Source organism: Ambystoma mexicanum, chromosome 13 (assembly GCF_040938575.1).
Source record: "Ambystoma mexicanum isolate Mex_15411 chromosome 13, UKY_AmexF1_1, whole genome shotgun sequence".
NCBI lineage: Eukaryota > Metazoa > Chordata > Amphibia > Caudata > Ambystomatidae > Ambystoma > Ambystoma mexicanum.
This window is the reverse complement of record NC_090938.1, coordinates 523,324,247-523,345,238: the sequence shown is the minus strand read 5'-3', so window position 1 is coordinate 523,345,238 and position 20,992 is coordinate 523,324,247. Positions and strand designations below refer to the sequence as shown.

General features: G+C 45.7%; 1 protein-coding gene and 1 long non-coding RNA gene across 7 annotated transcripts in view; one reads left to right on the top strand and one right to left on the bottom strand.

Annotated features, from left to right (window-relative positions):
• Positions 1-20,992, bottom strand: part of LOC138521417 (spermatogenesis-associated protein 21-like) — a 1,690,677-nt gene that overhangs the window by 604,370 nt on the left and 1,065,315 nt on the right. The window lies entirely within an intron of this gene.
• LOC138521416 (uncharacterized) overlaps positions 1-20,992 on the top strand; it is a 65,478-nt gene that overhangs the window by 9,701 nt on the left and 34,785 nt on the right. Inside the window, exon 2 of one of the 2 annotated variants that reach the window (XR_011283042.1) lies at positions 8,778-9,036. This is a non-coding gene — a long non-coding RNA (uncharacterized lncRNA). Of the gene's footprint in view, positions 1-8,752; positions 9,037-20,992 lie in introns of both variants that reach the window. The other variant, XR_011283043.1, reaches the window with a different exon arrangement.

The following is a 20,992-nucleotide window of genomic DNA, read 5'->3' as shown; positions in this document are numbered from 1 at the left end:
CGCAGGGAACAGATCCTGGCTACTCGGTGAGTCTCATTACATGCATGATTATGTGGGGTATGTGATTTGGCAATGACCTGGCAGGAAGGGGCGGGGGTGTGCGTACGTAGCAATGGCATTCCACATCATACGTTTCTCGTCCACATACAGGTGATGCTGGATATCCACTGAAGAGATGGCTCCTCACACCAGTCCGGAACCCACGGGACCAGCATGAGGAGGACTACAACCATGCCCACTCACGTACCCGTGTAGTCATAGAACAGGCATTCGGCCTACTGAAGACTCGTTTCCGCTGCCTCAGCAGGTCTGGCGGGGCACTCCTGTACCGCCATGAGAAGGTTGCAAAGATGGTCATGGCATGTGTCATGCTCCACAACATGTGCGTACGTAGAAATGTGCCCATGCCCCCTGACGCAGAACTGCAAGCACCTGATGATGGTCATGATGAGGGTGGGGATGTGGCAGCACCTCATGGAGTCTGCGAGGCACCGGAGGCCCGTGACATTCGTCAGCATCTCATTGATGTATGCTTCTAGCACTCACGCCTGGTGGCTGATACATGGACACGGGACTCGTGGCACTGTGTGTGTCTGGGACATGCACAATATGGACTGTACGCCTATGATGGCCTAGTACACAAAGATCAATGTCCACACATCTCATTGGTTGATCGTGCACTTTTTATGGCATATGTGATGTCATGTTGAACACCCTATCGACCCGCCACCCAAGTGAGCCCAACACACCCCCTCCACCCTCCTACCTCCCCCCCGAACACCAGTGTCCAAAGATGCTCATTGTCAGTGGGCTGTCGCTATTGCAAGCCCCCTCTGCGGGTATCAGGGGCACCCCTGCCTGTGGAGCGCAGGTTCCTTCCAGATCTACGTTGGGGGCTGCCCTGGACGGAACTTGCAACGGATGATGTGTCTGCCTGCTCACGTCCATGCATGTCCCTAAGGGTTTGCGAGAGCTCAGTGAGCACACGGCGCACTGCGGCAAGTTCGGCACATACGTCTTTGGACGTCGCATGCAGTTCCCCCCTCAGGCTCTCGGTGCTTCTCTCCATTTGGACTCTCAGGCTCTCGGTGCTACTCTCCATTTGTGCCCTTAGCGTCTCTGTACCTCTCTCCATTTCTGCCCTAAGTGTCTCAGTTGATGTTTCTATGTCTGCCTTAGTGCCCCCACATTCATCGGCATGGTCCTTGAGGAGCGTGGCCATTTGCTGCTGTTGCACGATTAACTGGTCGAGGGACTGTTGCCTCTGCTGGGCCATGGCCATTTGCGGGGGTGTCACAGAGGGGCTGTTGTCCTCATGTTGCCTTGCCACAGGGCTTGTGGGGGATGGCCAGTCGTCGTCTTGTGGGTGCCCCTGCGTGGTATCCTCATGTTGTACGGGATAGGACAGACAGGGGGATTGGGACAGGTCATGGATGGATCTGACTTCGACATCCCCGTTTTCTGTGTCCGAGCATGCTGCCATCAATGGGGTGTCACCTATGGTGCTGCTGCCACCAGAGGCAGTGCCTTCTGTGGCATCCATTGGGGGGACCTGTGGTGGTGGTGTTGTGGGCATGCTGGCTGCTGGGGTGCCTGTTGATGTTCCCTCCTCTGTGCTGCCACCTGATTTGTGCTGCTGCCGTGTCTTGATGCGTGCAGCTGAGGTGGAGGGTCTCTGGCCGTTGGTCTTGGCCCTCTTTGCAGGTGTGCTGGTAGGGGTGTCCTATAGCTCGTCGTTTGGATCGGACCCTGTGGTGGAGTAAAGGAGGGCGAGGGTTATTGATGGGTCTGTGGGAATTGGAATGGCATTGTATCACATGCATTGGGGTGGTACCTGAGGGTGATTTGGGTAGGGTCCTTGGAGGTGCTTTGATTTGTGTGTGGAGTGAGGGTGCAGTTGTTTGGCAGCCTGCTGTTTGGGTGTGCCTGCTGCACGTGTAGTGCGTGTATTAGGGGTTTTTAATTATTTATGTATTTATTGTGGGTTTTAACGTGCGCTATCAGGCCGATGTGTGTGGACGTTCTCCTGGACATGTGTCTCTGTTGCACTATGTGGACGCATGGTACTTCACATGGATGGACTGTGTGGATTTGGCATTGTTTTATCTGGGCCACCTACCTGAATCTTCGGATGTCTGCACTCCTTTCTCCATCCCTCCGACTCCCTCTATGCTCTCCATTCCGATGGTGGAGGCACAGATTTCTTCCCAGGGGGTCAACTTGATGGGTGATTCAGGACCTCCCCCGGTGGCTGTGGCAATGTTGCGGTTGGCAGAGAGTATGCTGCGGACGCGTATCCGCAGGTCGTCCCATCGCTTGCGGCATTGCTGTGGGGTGCGGGGTGCGGTCCCCACCGCACTTACCCGCTGTGCCACCAGAGCCCATATGGTCTTCTTGTTTGCAAGTGCCGTTCTGGTCATTTGCGTGGAGAAGACGACGGCAATATTCTCCTGGAGGGTCTCTGTTAGCACGGTGAGTTCCTCACGGGAGAAGTGGACCTGGCGCTTGCGGTCGCACGCTTTCTTCGCTACTTTTCCCATTTGTCTTGGTTTCGCTAGGGTGGGTGACGGGTTGGGGTGTGTTTCAGGGTAGTGATTTTAGTGGTTGTGTGGTTTTAGTGGTTTTATAGGTGTACGCCGGGATGTTTCCCGTTCCGGGCCCATGTTTTAACTTCCGTTTCCGTATATTTCCGGTCACCGTACTTTCCGGTAGGCGCACACTGCGGTGACCGCTAAGAGGGGTGGCGGTATTGCACCTAGGGCGCCGTACGGCGGCGGTGTGGGCCGTTTTGGGGTCATTTCCGCCATCGCGGACTTTGCACTTCCGCCGTGGCGTGGTGCTCGTGCCCGATGGGTCGGAATGGGCCGCACTTTGCTCCATCGTGCAATGGCGGAAACGCTATTTACGCTGTGGCGGTCCGGTCAGTCACTTTCCGCCAGGGTCGTAATGAGGGCCTTAGTCTTTTTAAGGTAGTATATCTCTGCCCTCCTAACATCTAGTGCATGGAGTCTTTTTTCCGCTAGGTTAGTGGGGTTTTGAAAGAAAAGGGGAAGTTTGATTGACTGATTCACATGGAACGTCGAGATGAATTTAGGTGCAAAGCATGGGTGTATGCGCAATACCATCTTATCTTTGTGAATAGACACAAATGGGTCTTGAACTGAGAGGGCCTGCAGTTCACTAACTCTCCTTATCGAGATAATGTTATGTTATGTTAAGGCAATTTATTACACGCACTATCACCTGAAAACATCTTGGCGCGAAGACAACAGAGAGGTACGGGCCATAGCAAGGACCCTAGAACAACCATGTTTTCAGATCTTTGCTGAATTGAAGCTCTAAGGCCAACAGGTAGCTCATTCCAGAGTCGACTGGTCGCATAGGAAAACGCCTGTCCACCTAGGCGAGCCCTACATATCTTTGGGACGGCCGCTAGCTTAGCATCTCCTGACAGCAGAGATCTGCCAGGGACATACGGAGAGAACTTATCCTGCAGGTATTCATGTCCCTGTTTAAAGAAAGCACGGTGTATGAAACACAGGTACTTGAATTGGATCATTTGGGCCACTGGGAGCAAATGAAGTGACTGAAGTACTGGGCTTATATGAGCACCATAAGGCGACACGGTCGCCGCCCTGGCCGTTAAATTCTGCAACAGTTGGTGACGGTGCACCACACCAAGAGGTTGCGCCAAATAGAGTGCATTGCAGTAGTCCAGCTGACTGGTAATCAAGGAGGACACCACTAGGGGTTGCAGATCTTCTGGCAGAAAAGGCAGAACACGGCGAAGAACCCTAAGAACGAAATGATATGCAAACAGCATTAACCTGCAGTGACATAGTTAAATCAGAAGAGAGAATGACCCCAACATTCTTAACCACCTTCACCGGAGTAGGACAGTCACCCAAGGTAGAAGGCCAGAAGGAACCCGACCATTCAGCCGTGATCAGAGAAGAACCCACCACCAAAACTTTGGTCTTGTCTCCATTCAGCTTCAGCCAATTCGCACTCATCCAATTTCCTACTGCCGACAGACAGCCCTGAACTTTTGTGGACACAGTGGCCCTCATTACGACCCTGGCGGAAATCGCGGTGCTAAAAGCACCGCGGAGCACGGCGGAAAGCTGCCGATAGCGCCATGGAGGTAGGCGGATTTTCCGCCCCATGCCGACCTTGGCGGGGCGGTAAATCCCCATTCCCCATTTTACCCTTCCCCATTCCCATTTTTGCCCCATAGGGTATAATGGGAGTGGGGAAGGCGTTAATTGCGCCACCGCAAAATACGGTGGCGTAATTAACATCAAGGTCCCGTAGCGCCATGGATTTCTCCGCCCGGAAAAACCAGGCGGAAAACGTTCCATGGCGCTACGGGAACTCGTAGTAGGGCGGACGGGTCCGCCGCGATTAACGCTGGCGTAAACCCACTCCGCCAGGGTCGTAATGAGGGCCAGTATCATGATCCTGATCCAAATGGACCACCATCTGAGTGTCGTCGGCATTAGAGTAGCATCCAAAACCATAAGAACGGATTAGATGAATCAGTGGCTAAATGTAGATATTAAACAACATGGGGGACAATGCTGAACCCTGAGGAACCCCGCATGATAGAATCCGAGAAGATGAGAAATAGGGAGGTAGAGAAATAGATTGACCACGATCAGTAAGAAAAGAAGAGAACCAAGCATGGTCCGGTCCTGAGAGGCATGCTTCCTGTAGGCGAGATAACAAGATGGCATGGTCAACAGTGTCAAATACTGCTGACAGATCTAATAGTATCAGGGTTCCCACACCGGCCTGATCAGCTAACATGGTGAAATAATCTAATACGGACACAAGGACACTCTCAGTACCTCAGCCCGGGCAGAAACCCGACTGAAAGGGGACGAAGAAAGAGGATGACTCCAAAAAAGAAGAAAGCAGCGGGGCAATTAGAGACTCCAATAACCTCATGGAAAAAGGAAGCAGTGGGATAGGATGAAAATTAGCCAGTACCTTTGCATCCAAAGATGGTTTCTTCGGGAGTGGGATTACTGTAGCCTGTTTTAGCTCCGAAGCCACCATACCATTCCGACAAGAGGCGTTAACCGCCTCTACAATGCAAGGCACTATATCTGGCAGAATCTTTTTATGGATGGCCAGAGGAATTGGATCAGAAGGGTCGGCCGACTTCAGTCGCCCAACAGCTTGATGGATGTCAGAGGCCTGGAAGTCTGAAAACCTATTCCAGCTACTGCTCTCCATAGGTTAACCATCTCCAAGGGTGGTGGTAACCATAACCTGTTCATTACCTGAGATATTGGTGCGAATGTCTGCTACTTTAGTGTGAAATAATTCAGATAGTGAGTAGCACCCGGCCTGAGACGAAGGCACTAAGGGGGAGAACCGAGACGCTGAGGAGAAGGATTTAACCACTGAGAAGAGCTCCTTGGATTGACACAGAGCAGATTCCACTTTACAAATGAAATAAGCTTGTTTAGCCAAAATTAGCAAACATACATAAAGATGTGTCCCAACAGGAAAGAACAACGTACTTTAACAGTGGTGGAACTCGCTGTATGCTGTTTCATAGGATGGCTATTGAGAAAGGAACACCCTTCACGGGGTGTGATTGACTTGCACCTAGTGAAGTGTCCTTATGAAGGCTCTCTTCAAAGTGGAGAGCCAGGAACCTGTGTTCATTAATAACACGTACTCATATGTATTGGCTCTCTGATCTACAGAGGCTAGAGCACACTGTGCTAGATACTCAGCAATTGTATAGGTTTCACATATTTTATTCTTTGAAACAGGTATAAAATTTGAAATAACAATTTCTAAATATACATGATATATACAGGCAAAAATAAATCAAATAGGCCTAAAGTCTAAATCAAGAATTAGAAGGACAGAAGAAAAGGAAATTTTAGACGTTCAAAGCAAATGCATCTGATATCCAAAACAAAACAGTGTTTTGACACAATCAAAGGCAGATTACACAAGGGACTGCCGGGATCATACGGTAAGTTATGACCAGGACCCAATCTATACACAGCAGCTCTCTCAATATGTCTGTAACCATCATTCATATGCAATTGAGAGATTGTCCTATTGGTTAAGCAAATTAAAGTCCAATAGGGAAATAATTTTGGTGAGCAAGATATTTTAGGATGTTGCTGTTTGATAAGTCTCAATGTCTTGTTGAATAAACTTGGGGTCAAAATAACATCATGATGATAGGCTCTTCAGAGAAGACGGAAAGAGGCTTTCTCAGCTGTCCCATAAGCAGGGTGCCATTTACGCTCCGCTTGTCTCACGAGCAAGCAAGGGGTCTTCAGAGCCTCAGTAAACCATAGCTCCGAGGGCCGTCTCCTGGCTTGAACTAATTTGAGAGGGGGCCAGGGATTCGCAACATCCACTAGGATGTACAACAATATGGAAAAGTTCATGTTGTCAACAGCTTTGCACTGTCGATTGATTTCGGTGGACAAACTATGATAATCCGCTGTCAGCCAGTTTCGTCTCCGAGAAGCCACAGGTGGGACTTTTAACTGCTCAGAGGGGCATAAGATATTAAATGAAATAAGACTATGGTCCGTCCAAGGTACCTGTTTCACCTGCACCTTCGAAATACTAGTCCCTGAGGCAAAAAATTAGGTTGAGTTACCACCTCGATTATGTGTGGGAGTACTAACACATTGGACAAGTTCTAGCGCTAGCATAGCCTCACAGAATTGAGACACATCCATCAGCATGGGAATGTTAAATCGCAGATTTTTTAAATCACCCAAAACAATCATATTTACATAGTCAGCCTGAAGGGCTGCAACCAGATCCACACAACACAGATGTAGAAATAAAGCATAAGGACCTGGCGGCCGATTAACAATAAGAAAATGCCAGGAATGAGATGCCAAAAATGTAAAGCGCACCAACAATGCTTCCATACCTAACACATGATTCAGAGGAATCATAGTGATCAATAGACCAGATTTAAAAATGACTGCAACCCCACCTCCTGAGTGCTCAGAAACCCTATCAAGATGAATAATACTATAATGGATCCGGGAGGTCATGAGAGAACGAGGGAGTCACAGCTTCTGTTAGCCAGGTCTCAGTTACGAAGACCAGATCAGGTTGGATGTCCCATCAGACCTCGTACACCGGTGGGGCATTAGAGACCATGGAACGTGCATTGATCAATAGGGCAGCCAAACCTGCATTACTTTGGCTCTTAGCCAATGGGCATGGACCACATGTCAACATACCTTTAGGAAGCACATGATGCCCTGGGCATAGGGCTAGCAGCATGTCCCGTGTATAGCTCAGTGATGAAGCTCCTACCCTGGAACCGACCGTGACCCAGACGGGCTTAGCTTTGGTGCAACCCAGGTGCATATAAATTAACCCTTACATGAAGGCTTTAGTCACAGAAATCTTCCACCATGAAACCTTCCTCTGAGATGTGGTATACGCAGAGAGAGGTGGAGCTTTAGGGAATTGAAAACAAGTCCTGAGCCTAAAAGGTGTGTTAAAGGACTATGGGCCTCATCAGGGGTTGGGTGGAGCAGTAGAAATGCAGCAGTAGTGCTTTTACTGCTCCATTACCGCTCCCGCCAATACCGAGTTTGGGCAGAAAATTTGAGATTTACCTCCAATGGCCACCAGAAAGGCAGTCTTATAGGTGAGAGCCTTAAGGCTAGCCTTCTGCATGGGCTCGAAAGGAGGTCCCATTAATCTTGTGAGCACAACATTCAAGTCCCACCCAGGAGTTGGGTTGGAAATAGGAGGGTAAAGTCTCTTCAACCCTTCCATGAAGGCTTTAATCACAGGAATCTTCCACCATGAAACCTTGCTCTGAGATGTTGTATACGAAGAGAGAGTGGCAAGGTGGAGCTTTAGGGAACTGAAAACAAGTCCTGAGTCTAAAAGGTGTCTTAAAGGACTATGGGCCTCATCAAGGGTTGGGTATAACAGTAGATATATTTTGCATTAAAATGTTGGCCTGAGCACATCCACATACACATTGAACATACACATTGAACCGCGTCATCGCGGTTCCTGAAAATGCCAACTTGGCTGCTTTGCTCTCATTTCTGAGTTTTCTGAGTTTTCATCCTGAACACAGTGAAAGCACACAAAGTCACTGCTTCGGAAGCTTCCCTAAAACCTGCCCCCACACAGGAATGCTAACAATCACCGAGCACGCTGAACTCTGCAACAGAGAACCTTGAAGCACTGGCACAAACGTGGCTAATCTGCAAATTAGGTGCCATTCTGTCTTTCCTGACTGTCTTGTTTTCCGCAGCTAATTGCGAATGTGCCATCCAGACTATTAAAGCGAAGCACGATTTACGGCATATTCTGTTGCTAGAATGAACAAACTACTGAGTAGACATGCAGACTAACCTTTTAGCTTAGTAAAACATGGATAAAGTAGCGCAAAGAATGTTACCTTGTACTGAAGAACACAATATCTTCCTACGTCCTTGTTGCTCTGCTTCCCAGACAGTAAATAGTCTGCAGGCTGACATGGAGAATTCGAGCACATGTTACCATGGAGAATTAACCACGTAAATGGGTCCTTAGGTCACGAGTAAATTACCACGTGGTGAGCTAGCCTAACTTTGTCATGGTATTATGGAACTGTATATAATATCTGCATGCCCACAAATTGGCGCTCACTTTCTTATGCTTGTTTGCCGTGCTCGAGTACAAATAAACTGTTGTTTATACTTTTGTTCCTCGTGACTGGTGTGTCGTCATTGTTTTACAGTAGCCTCTGATTTTTGGATTGACAGAATGGTGCCCAACGTGGGGCTCTTACGACCAGGGCCCATTGCTTGCCGAGGACGGAGTGGACGGACTGAGATCGGGAGTATCGGGGGACCCTGCACATCTTGAGATGCGACTCCTCAGCAGTCTGCTGCTTACTATCTCCGGACGCACGCTTAGAGGTCCTGGCGGCAAGAGACTCGGACTAGTCTGAAGAACTTTTTTTTGGGAAGACGGCCAGCCACGACTAGTTAATTTGATATGAGATCTCTCTTTGGAAATCAGGTGAGTCTGTTTCATAACGACAGTTGCTCTGCCTGATGTTGTTTTGATTTGAACATATTCAACTATTTTGAACATATTCAACTATAGGCCTAGTGGAACTGCTTGTTTAGTTTAGACATGCCGGCCTTCAGTAAATTGTCATCCTGTTGGGCAACGCTTTGTTGCAGAAGAAGACAATTGAATGATTTGGAACATACTCAACCGGTGCCACCGCCAGGGTCAGCGGCATACGATATGTTCATTAAATATGGAATAGGAGCTGTAGTGTTTAATACTATTCGGCATCGTCAAACCAGACATAAACCAGAACTTCAGTGGCTGAAATTGAGGAGTTTTGAGATAGCGAGAATTGGGTATCTAGAAACTGTATTGTTGCTGAAGAAAGCAAGACCGGCAGCATTTGACGTTGTCAGGGATTGGAGAAAGGAAGCAGAAAGTCTAAGAAGTAGAGAGAAACAAGCACGCAAAAATACTACACAAGCTAGCAAAGCATTAGCGCATGACCAACAGAAAGAGGAAGAGGCCATGAGGAAAATGGATAGGAGTTTGCAATTAGAAGTGCAGAAAATATATCCATCACAGGATTTGCATGCATCTGACGAATTAATTAATACATTATTACATGAAAGGATGACGTCTCCTACCGCACCGCCTCCATATGTATTGCCACAACCACAGCTACCAGCACCACAAGTGAAACCAACATTGCCTACACCAGCTACACAGTCTGATATTTTTCCCTTGCCTGCCAGTGCACAAAAATGACTCTTGCTTTCATCACCACCCACTTATAGCACCCCATTGCTGGCACATGATGATACTGTTGACGATCCAAGATCCAAGAACGCGTAGCACAATATCATCTGCACGAAAGAAGGAATTACGGGATTGGGCAGAGAAGGGGGCGACGAGGTAGCGGCTTCGCATTCTCTATCAGACCATGGGGGTATTCCTGAGTAAAAGGTTTTGATAGAACAGATGGGGTGATTTGACTGATTCGACAGTACCAAAAGAATTGCAGGATTTGAATTTTTTATCTTGTACTAGAGATACTGCGTTAAAAGTATGCGATCATGTGTCGAAATTATTTGTCTATAAACGAGAATTAGATTTCCTACATCAAATAGCGTTAGACGAAGGAACGCGATTGCCGTCGTATGTGCAGAAGAAATGTTTGCCATCCTCGAAAACTGTCAGCGAAGAAACACGCATTTGTACGAGAGACGCTCTTAGATGGATTTCAGATGCTTCCATTACACCCATTGAGGTACATGACACGTTCAACCAATATTCTCCATCTATGCAGAGGAAGGAATTACAAGTAATGGTAGAATAATTACAAGATGAATGTTTGAAAAACAATTTGTGCTGTGCTGCTGACATCATGGTGATCTATAAACATGCATTTTCTGCTGTCACTGCACTAAATTCATTGTCACTCGGTTTAGCTTTGCTCCTTAATAAACGTTTAAACATTCCCACAATGCAATTGCCTATGAGAGAGGTTCCTCCAACTCTTGTCCCGAAAGTTGAGATACCTGCGATAGCGGGAGCACCTGCCACGACTATCCCAGCCCATTATATTTCCCAATTCTTTCATGTTCCCTTTTCACGACAGGAAGTAAACACCCTTAAACAATCAATTCCAGATATTCGAAAGAATCCTACAGGATTTTACAAGGAAATAGAGTCCGTTTTGAATTCGTCAGTTTTCAGTTTAGGTGATATCAACCTATTGTTCCCTGTAATTTTACCAACAGATTTATGGAAACAAATTAGAACCATAGATGATCAAGCTGCCACGGGAGATACATGGGTTGCCCTGGAATTACCTGGTAGATCTAGGAACACTGGATAAAAACTGCTGCAGAGCATTTTAATGTTACCGAACCACATAGTGACTAAACTTAAAACTTTAGTACCTGAGAAAATAATTATTTGGGATAAGCTCACTGCATGTATGCAAGGCAAAACGGAGGGGGCAACTGAGTTCTTTAATAGGGTTGAACGAGTATTTTCAGAATTTAGTGGTCAAGACTTGAGTACAGAGACAGGAAAGAGATTATGTGTTGACAAATTTGTGCGAGGATTATTGCCGGCCATTCAGTTGCAGATCACTGCTTCTGAGTGCATTGCAAGCAAAATCTCAGTCAGAGGTTCTGCATATGGCTCAGTACTATGAAAATAGGGTACATAATGAGAAAGAGAAGGTAGAAAAGAAAGGAGATTTAAAAACTAGGGAACTACTGCAATAGATCGCTAGAAAAGCACGGGGTGGGAATAATGGGAATACACAATCAAGAAACCAGTTTGTGCCACAAACGGGGCCAGTGCATGCAAACCAATGTGCCTATTGTAGACAGGAGGGTCACTGGAGAGAACAGTGTCCGGCCCTCCAGCAAAGAGCAGCAAATGGAACGATTGGTAGAAGATCGAGAGCACGCAATGGCATGCCTAATCTGAATAGAAGTCAGTTTACTCAAAATCAACCGAACCAGCCACAGGATAATAATGCAAATAATCAGGGAGGTCAGCAACAGAACACTGGTAATACAAATGTTTCTGACACCAATTTGCATTCCTATTTTACTGAAGATTTTACATCTGATGATGTTTTGTTTAGCTAGGACCGCCCGAAGCAGAGTCTGGAACCTATTCCTATTCCTGTAGATCAGAAAGGACCCTGCGTTGAAATGAAAGTGTCGGGACTAGAGAGCATGTTTTTCTAGTGGACACAGGGGCACAGAAGTGTTCCATTGATCATCTGCGGGTTCCAGATATCCCACTGTCAGGGCAAAATAATGTTTCGGTAGGGTTTTCTGGTACACCGGTAGTAAGTCCGGTTTCTCAACATGTGCCAATAGCTTTGGGTCCATTCACTGACTCATGTACATTTTTGTTGACTACAAATTGTGGTGAGAATCTTCTGGAAATAAATCTGTTGAAAAAATAAATTAAATGCAGTGTTTTACTGTTTGCCTGATGGAGTATATTTAACCATTTCACCCCAGCTGAATTCCACTTCACAATTTATGACTTTGCCTTTACTGAGTAAACTACAGCAAGTACCTATGCATTTATGCGCAGTGAATGACAATGACGCAGGGATACTGAATGTTGAACCTGTACGAATAGTATTAAAATCCGGTATTACATTGCTGCGTATTCCACAGTATAAAGTGTCAGTAGAAGGTGAAGCGCTTAAAAGTATTGTTTTGGATTTAATGCATCAAGGCTTAATTGAGGAAATTCTAGGTAGCATATTGTCAGGCTGAGAGGTCCTATGTCCGCGGAAGCTGCTGAACCCCCGACAATCCCCCTGAAATGTAATTCCCAGAACTAGATATTAATTCAGCTCTGCAAACTACACCCCAAAGGGAAAGGGGGAAGTGGATAACATAACAACACCAGGCTGACTGCGTCAAGGCTAACCAAAGCTGAACCTGCAGAGGATACAAGAAAAGCAGATACAAATCCTTGTATTACTTACTTAACCTTTAGAGTTGGAAAGACTTTAAATCCTTAACTAATAAGTAAGAATCATACCTGGTTCTTCTCTTTAAATTTCTTAGAGAAGCTTGTAAAGAAGATGAAAATCTCTCTTACTTGAGTCTCTTGAAATTCACAGCAACTTCTTATTTTGGGCAAACCTGGAAAGTTTTGCTCTTTGCCTTTTTCCAAAGTTAACTAATTGTCCAGTTAAATTGTCTTTAATATTTTCTTTCTTTTTCTTTCAAACTTTTCTTTAGTTTCCAAAACCTTTTTACAATTCAATAGAGTTTGAGAATTCTTGAAGAAACACGTGCAAAGCACACACGCAGATGATCTCAATGCTGAAGATTCGCACGTTGAAAACTTCCCGCGCTGAAGAACACGCGCACTGTAAGAAAAGTCCACGCGTAGAAAACACACGTGCTTGTAAACACACGCGAAGCAGAATTCACGCGCAAACAGATTCTCGCGCAGAAAACACACGCGCTAGTATTCACACGCGCTGTTGAACTCCCGCTCCTATTCACACGCGCCTTATAACCCTCACGCCAAAGAGTTCACACGCGGTCGGGTTCTCGCGTTAAAAAGCACACGCGCTGGTAATCACACGCGCAATTGAGTTCTCGCGCAGAAGCACATGCGCTTGAAAACACACGTGCAATAGAGTTCTCACGCGGCGAACAGATTCTCGCGCTAGGAAGCACACGCGCGGGAAAACACACGCCCAATAGAGTTCTCACGCGGCGAACAGATTCTCGCGCTAGGAAGCACACGCGCTGGAACTCACACGTGCAGTTGAATTTTCTCGCCAGGAAGCACATGTGCTGAAACTCACACGCGCAATTGAATTCTCACGCCGAAACAACGCGCTTGAAAACACACGCGCTATTTTCACTTGCGAGGAATCAAAGACGTTAAATAATTTTCGCATGCGCAAAGGTTCAACGGTTAGTTTCAGATTACACATAGTACGTGTTTAACAAATAGCGTTCACCCGTTAACCTCGCGCTTAATTTCAAGCACACTCAAACAGTTCAAAATATAAATTCAAAGAAAACATTTTACGAGTTCTCACTTAAATGTCTTTAAGATAAACAGAGCGGCAGTCTAACAATCTCTAAACAAAGTCACTTATCTCCAGAACGATTTCCTAAAGATCTTCAGAGTTTCCTGTCTTCAAGTCGCATTCCTGACAGCTGCGAACTTCTCCTGAAACCCCCAAGAAAGTAGCCGCTCAACTGCTAGCGCCTGAAGGATAAAATCCACCAGGCCCAAGTCTTAAGCAGGAGCAGCCACTACACGCGTCCTCTCAGCTGGGGCTTAGATGATGAAAGGCAAGGAGTGACAGTTTAGAATGTTCATTGTTGTTCTGCAGTGTTTTCTAACCAATCAGAGCTGTCTCTGTGAAACTCTATTTTGCCTTCAGTCAGAAGCAGGATTCTGAATCAGGAAGTTAAGGCCAAACCAACTACAATAGAAAACTTCCCACCCACACAAGGCTAATCTAAAAAAGGATAATAAAAGAGAAATAATTTGAAAGAAACTTGAATAAGGGAAAATAGCCTGAATAGGGGAAGGAAACCTGACGGTACCCCCCTCCTGATGCCCAGTCCCTGGGCCTACCTTATGTGGATTTTTAGCATGAAACTTAGCAACTAAACGGGGAGCATGTACATCAACTGAATCTTCCCAAGATCGTTCTTCAGGTCCATATCCCTCCCAATCAATTAAATACTGCAACCTTCCCCTCACTCTCCTGGAATCCAAAATGTGTTTAACCACAAATTCCTCAGATGAATCCTCCAAAATCACAGGGGAAGGTGGTGTTCTAAATCTAGTTCCTGAACAAACTGGTTTTAAAAGGCTAACATGGAAAGTAGGATGTACCTTCAAATGCTTGGGTAATTTCAATCGTACTGCCACAGGGTTGATGATTCTCTCTACCTCAAATGGGCCTACAAATCGTGGACTGAATTTATTCTTCCCCTTAATTTTTAGGTACCGGGTAGAAACCCAAACTAAGTCTCCCACCTTATATTCAGGACCAGCCTTCCTTCTCAAATCAGCACACCTTTTATATTTCAACTTGTTTTCTCCCAGCACCTTTTTTGCTCTATCCAAGTTATTCTTCATTACCAGCAAACGATCTTCCACTCTAGGATTCCCGGAATCCTCCAACACTTCAAAACTCAGAAAGCGAGGATGAAACCCACAACCCAAAAAGAAAGGGGACATAGAAGTAGCATCTTTATCACAATTGTTGTAAGAGAATTCTGCCAACCATACCAAATCCACCCATTCCTCTCCAGCTTGTAAGTAACACCTTAAAAATTTCTCCAATTCCTGATTTACTCTCTCCACTTGTCCATTAGTCTCCGGATGATTCCCAGAAGTTAAACTAACGTCTACCCCAAGGTTCCTACAGAAGGCCCTCCAAAATTTTGAAATAAATTGAGATCCCCTATCAGAGATTACTTGACTTGGGAGTCCATGTAGTCTAACCACACCTTGCAAGAAACTATGAGCCAGTTTTTCCGCGGTAACCTCTCCCTCCATTGGTAAAAAATGCGCTTCTTTAGTAAGAAGATCCACCACAACAAGAATGGTAGTACAAACCTTATCTTGAGGGAGATCAACAATGAAATCCATAGAAATAGTGTGCCAAGGACGAGGAGGAACAGGTAACGGCTCCAATAAACCATGCGGCTTCCCAACTTGACTTTTTGCTTGTGCACAGACTACACATGTTTTAACAAAGTTCAATGTGTCTTGGCGAATTTATTCCCACCAAAAGTTCCTTCAAACCAATTCCAGAGTTTTTCTGAAACCAGGATGTCCTGATAAAATGGATTCATGACAATTTCTCAAAACCTTTTCTCTTAAGTCTTCAGTAGGTAAATAAAGCTTGTTATCAAAAAATGGTAGACCGTCTTTCAAATTTCTGGCTGGATCCAGTCTCACCCACTCCTCCATCTTCTGCAAGGACATATTCTGGCGAACTCTGTTCAAAAAATCCATTGCTTTAATGGCTCTGGGTAACAAAAAACGTTCTGGAGCAATTAGAGGTTCTGGCTCCAGAACCTCTCTCTCCTCACTACCAGGAAATTGGCGGGATAAGGCATCAGCTTTTTTGTTCAGACTTCCGGGTTTAAAGGTCACAACGAAATCATAATCGGCAAAGAATAAGGACCAACGAAGTTGTCGTGGAGACAAAGTTCTTGCAGATTTTAAAAACAATAAATTTCGATAATCAGTAAGAACCGTTACCGTATGTCTTGCCCCTTTCAGAAAATGCCTCCATTCTTCAAAAGCGGACTTTATTGCTAACAGTTCACGATCTGCAATTGTATAGTTCACTTCAGCAGCAGAAAACTTCCTAGAAAAGAATGCAACTGGATGTAGCTGACCAGTAGTTTCATGCCTTTGAGAAAGCACCGTCCCCAACGCTAAATTTGAAGCGTCCGCCTCCACAAAAAAAGGTTTAGAGAGATCAGGATGAATTAGAATCGGACTAGAAGTACATTTTTCTTTTAACTCTTGAAAAGCTTTTTCTGCTTCAAGGTCCCAGTCAAATTTCACTCCTTTTTCAAAAGTCTCGTTATAGGAGCAACCAGCCGAGAAAAACCTTCGATAAATCTCCTATAAAAATTGCCAAACCCTAAAAAACTTTGTATTTCCTTAACCTTAGTAGGAGTGGGCCATTCAAGAACTGCTTGAACCTTTTTAGGATTAATTTCTAAACCCTTAGGTGAAATTATAAAACCTAAAAACTCCACAGAATCTGTATGGAATTGACTTTTTTCCAATTTGGCAAACAAATGGTTTTCTCGCAACTTTTGTAAGACTAAGCGAACATGTTTCTGATGTTGATCCAGGTCAGAAGAGAAAATCAAAATGTCATCGATATACAAGACAACAAAAATATCCAGGAATTCTCTAAAAACCTCGTCAATAAAAAATTGGAAAGCCGCTGGAGCATTGCATAAACCGAATGGCATAACTTGGTATTATTACAGCCCAAACCTGGTCTTAAACGCTGTCTTCCATTCGTCCCCTTCCTGCACACGCACAAGATGGTAAGCTCCTCTCAAATCTAATTTAGAGAAAATATTTGCTCCTTGTATTTGATTAAGCATTTCCGAGATGAGAGGAAGAGGATACCTGTTCTTAACAGTGACTCTGTTATCTGCTCGATAATCTATGCAAGTTCGAAGTGTTCCATCTGGTTTTGGTACAAAAAATAAAGGAGAGGCCGCCGGCGAATTAGAGTGACGAATAAACCCTTTGGCCAAGTTTTCCGTTAAATATTCTTTTAAATAATCATTCTCTTTCTCTGTAAGAGCATATACTCTACTACTAGGCCAAATTGTTCCTGGCTCCAGCTCAATTTTACAATCAAAGGGCCTATGGGGTGGTAATTCTCCTGCCACTTTCTCATCAAATACGTCCCAAAAATCTTTGTAACACTGGGGAAGTTGACCCACTACAGCTCCCACATCATGACATCCAATTCCAGTCTCAGCCAGAAAGCTAGACACTGAATTACTTTGTTTGACATCTTCCTCAAAGAGACTTCCTGAAAAGCAATTCTCTTTACAGAAACCTGACTGCATGTCAATTGTCCTAGCACTCCAATCAATCAAAGGATTATGAGAGTAAGCCAAGGCATACCCAAAATAATCTTTAACAAAGGAGCATCAATTAACTCGAACGAAATTATCTCTCTGTGACCTCCTGTTAACTCCAAAATTAAAGAACCAGTTCTGTGAGTAATGGGACCAGAAGATAGAGACGTACCATCAACAGCCCTAACTTGCTCTACAACCTCTTTCTGAAGAATTGGAATTCCAAAAGATTTTGCCAGACCGCAATCCATGAAATTCCCGGTGGCACCTGAGTCAAGCATAACGGGACCATTTCCCTTACACTCCAACTCAAGGAACAAGGATACATTTACGGTTATATGGGGAACAGCTGTCTGCACAGTATTGGCGATCTGTTGTACCTTGGCCGCTGAAGTAGAAGTCTTCTTGGGAGTGTTAGGACAATTCCCTAAAAAGTGCCCACCTCTTCCACAATATAAACACAGATTGTTATCTCTCCTCCTAGCCCTTTCTTCCATAGTTAAAGGACCTCGGACCCTGGGAGGTGGATTATTCCCTTTGGATCTACTCTCTACTTTAGATCTATCCACTCTAACTAGAGACTTTACGTCACTCTGACTATGTCGCCTCTCTGCCTTCCTTTCACTCAAACGAAAGTCTAATTGAATAACCAAATCAATCAGAGCTTCACAAGTAGAAGGGCGCTCAACCACTCCTGACAATGCATCCTTTAACTCATCTCTAAGGCCCGATAAAACAACGAGGCCTGTTTATCCTCGGGCCACCTGCTTTCTAACACAAGGGACTTAAATTGTGTTATATAAGCGATCAAATCTCTATTACCTTGTTTTAGTTCTAAAAGTTCACCATCCACTTCCAGAGATAACTGTCTTCTATCAAACATCTTTCGGAATATCTCTAAAAAACTGGTGTAATTTCCTAGAACCATACTCTTTTGACTCACCAACAACCCAGCCCAAGCAGATGCTTCCCCAGAAAGATAGGACAACATAAAAGTTATCTTAGATGTATCCGTGGGAAAGATCTCTGGTCTACTCATAAAATGTAATTCACATTGCATCAACAACACCCTAAACCTCTTGGGGTCCCCATGATAACGTTCTGGAGGCGCCAAAGGAACTGGCATAATTAAACTCCTTACCCCTTCTGCCACTGGAGGGGCCCGTTGTATTTGTGGTAATCGATCTCCACCTTCCCTTTCTAACTCAGGTGGAGAACCAGCACCCCCTGAAACCTCATCCTCTCTCCTTTCTCCCCTCTGTTGAATTTGTATTACTTTAACACTCAAGTCATCCACCTTTTGACTAAGTAAAGCATTTTCATCACAGGATATTTTCAACTCCTCCCGTAACTCCCTGATCAAAGATCCTAACGCATCCATGGATTCGTCAGGGTTCATGACAGCTCGGGCGGACTAAATTATTGGCCTTTCATTCTGTCAGGCTGAGAGGTCCTGTGTCAGCGGAAGCTGCTGAACACCCGACAATCCCCCTGAAATGTAATTCCCAGAACTAGATATTAATTCAGCTCTGCAAACTACACCCCAAAGGGAAAGGGGGAAGTGGATAACATAACAACGCCAGGCTGACTGCGTCAAGGCTTACCAAAGCTGAACCTGCAGAGGAAACAAGAAAAGCAGATACAAATCCTTTTATTACTTACTTTTTTTTCAAACTTTATTTTGTGAGATTTTCATAACCTCAAATTACAGGTGTGCCATTCTGGCGTACCAACATAACAACAAGTAAAGGTAGGAAAGAGATTAGATCAGCTGAAGAGGGGGTGGGGAGAGGAGGGAAAAAGAACAGAAAGGAACTTAACATTACCCATATACAGGTTCGACCACAATTCCCCTCCCCCCCGCACCAGTGTCCACAACTCTAGGCCTTAAAATGTTCCTTATTTAATGCCAATTGGCACCGAGTACAAAAAGTGTATAGTGGCTCCTCTCCCGCCTCCGTGGCTTATATCGAGGTCAGGTTTCTTCTGAGTCAGACGGGGCTGTACAGTTTAGCAGATATGCGATGTATGGCCCCCAGATGTCAGGAGGATGAGCATGTAGCAGGAGGGTTCTGACAAAGTCGCTCTCTATGTCTTGACAGTACGTTATGTCTCTTTTACACTCTTCGAACCTGGGCAAGGGCCCACGGCTCCAGGCCATGGCGACACGCCTCCGGGCCAGTGTCAGCAGGAGGGCTGCCAGCTTGCGAGATGCAGGTTGCAGGTATTTGGTGAGGCCGAGCAGGGGTGCCAATGGTTGCGGGGCTATCTGTTCGCCAATTATGTCAGCAATCATTTGTAACGTCGAAACCCAGAAGCGTCGAACACCCGGGCAATCCCAGGCTAAGTGGGAAAAATCGGCGTGCCTCGCTGAACAGCGTTCGCATTGAGCTGATGCCTCCGGGTGATGTCGGTGCTTTTTTACAGGGGTATAATAGGTTTGGTGCACAAAGTTAAAATGTATTAGTTTGAAGCGTGTGTTCATTGCGACCTTTTGAGTTTGACGCAGTATATATGACCAGTCCTCGTCGCTTATCGACTCCTGAAGGACGGATTCCCATTTTTGTCTTGTTTTAGCGTTGGGTGACATAGTGTCTGCTACCAGGGATTTGTAGAGCAGTGAGACCAACCTCCCCTCTCCCTCCGCTCGAATAGTGTTATGTAACAAATCTCATGTGGGTGGTTGTTGGGGGAACAAGGGGAACAGTTTTTGTAGGGTATGGCGTAATCTAAAATATATGAAGGTGTCTAGGGAAGTGTTGCCTCCTCTTTCTTTGGCCATTTGCGGGGTGAGAAAGGTGCCCTCTGGGAAAATATCGCCAAAGGAATGGACGTTGATCTTGTCGGCCCACGTTAAAAATACTTTTTCATTCGTGAGTGGGATGCCCGGAATGAACCTGATCGGCAGCAGGGGAGAATATCTTATGCTCACGCCGTACCTGGCAGCCATCTTTTTCCAGATCGTGTATGTAGCCAGGACCGTGTTCAATGTGTTATATGGAACTGGGATTTGGCTGATCACAACGGCGCTGAGCAAGTCTGGTGAAGCCAACGCGCGTTCCACCTGTACGTGTGGGCGGATGAAGTGGGTCATGTACCAGTAGCTCAGAAAATGCGCCTGCGCTGCCCAGTAGTATTTTTCTATGTCCGGGAGCGCTAGACCACCCTGCGACGTTGGTAGTACTAGGTTATTGTATGCCACCCGTGCGGGTTTCCCTGCCCACAGAAGTTCTAGCACCGTGGACTTCACTTTCATTAGGAAGGATTTGGGGAGCAGCAGCGGGATATTCGCGAACAGATATAATAGCTAGGGCAGGATAACCATTTTTGTCAACGAGACCCTGCCCCAGAGCGTCAACGGCAGAGTTTTCCATCTATGTACCCGGTCCTGAACGGAATTGAGCGTGGATAAATAATTATCTTTATAAATCTCGTGGTGATTCCGAGACATGTATATACCCAAGTAACATAGCCTCTTATTTTCCCATTTAAAGCCATAGTCGTCTATGAATTCCGCTGTGTTGGGGGTCAGAGGGAGTATCACCGACTTGGAGTGGTTAATTTTCAGCCCGGACATATGTCCAAATCGTATGACTTCCCTCATTACCGGGTTCAGGTTCTCCCTGGGGTCACTAATGAATAATGCGACGTCGTCGGCGTAAAGGGAGACGATTAATTTGTGGGGGCCTAGTTTAAGGCCTCTGTGTATTTGGAATTTGCGCAATCTCGATGCCAGGGGTTCCATAATGAGTGGAAAAATCAGGGCGGAGAGTGGGCACCCCTGTCTCGTACCACAAGGGGACCTAGAGTTACCCATTATAACATATGACCTGGGGTCA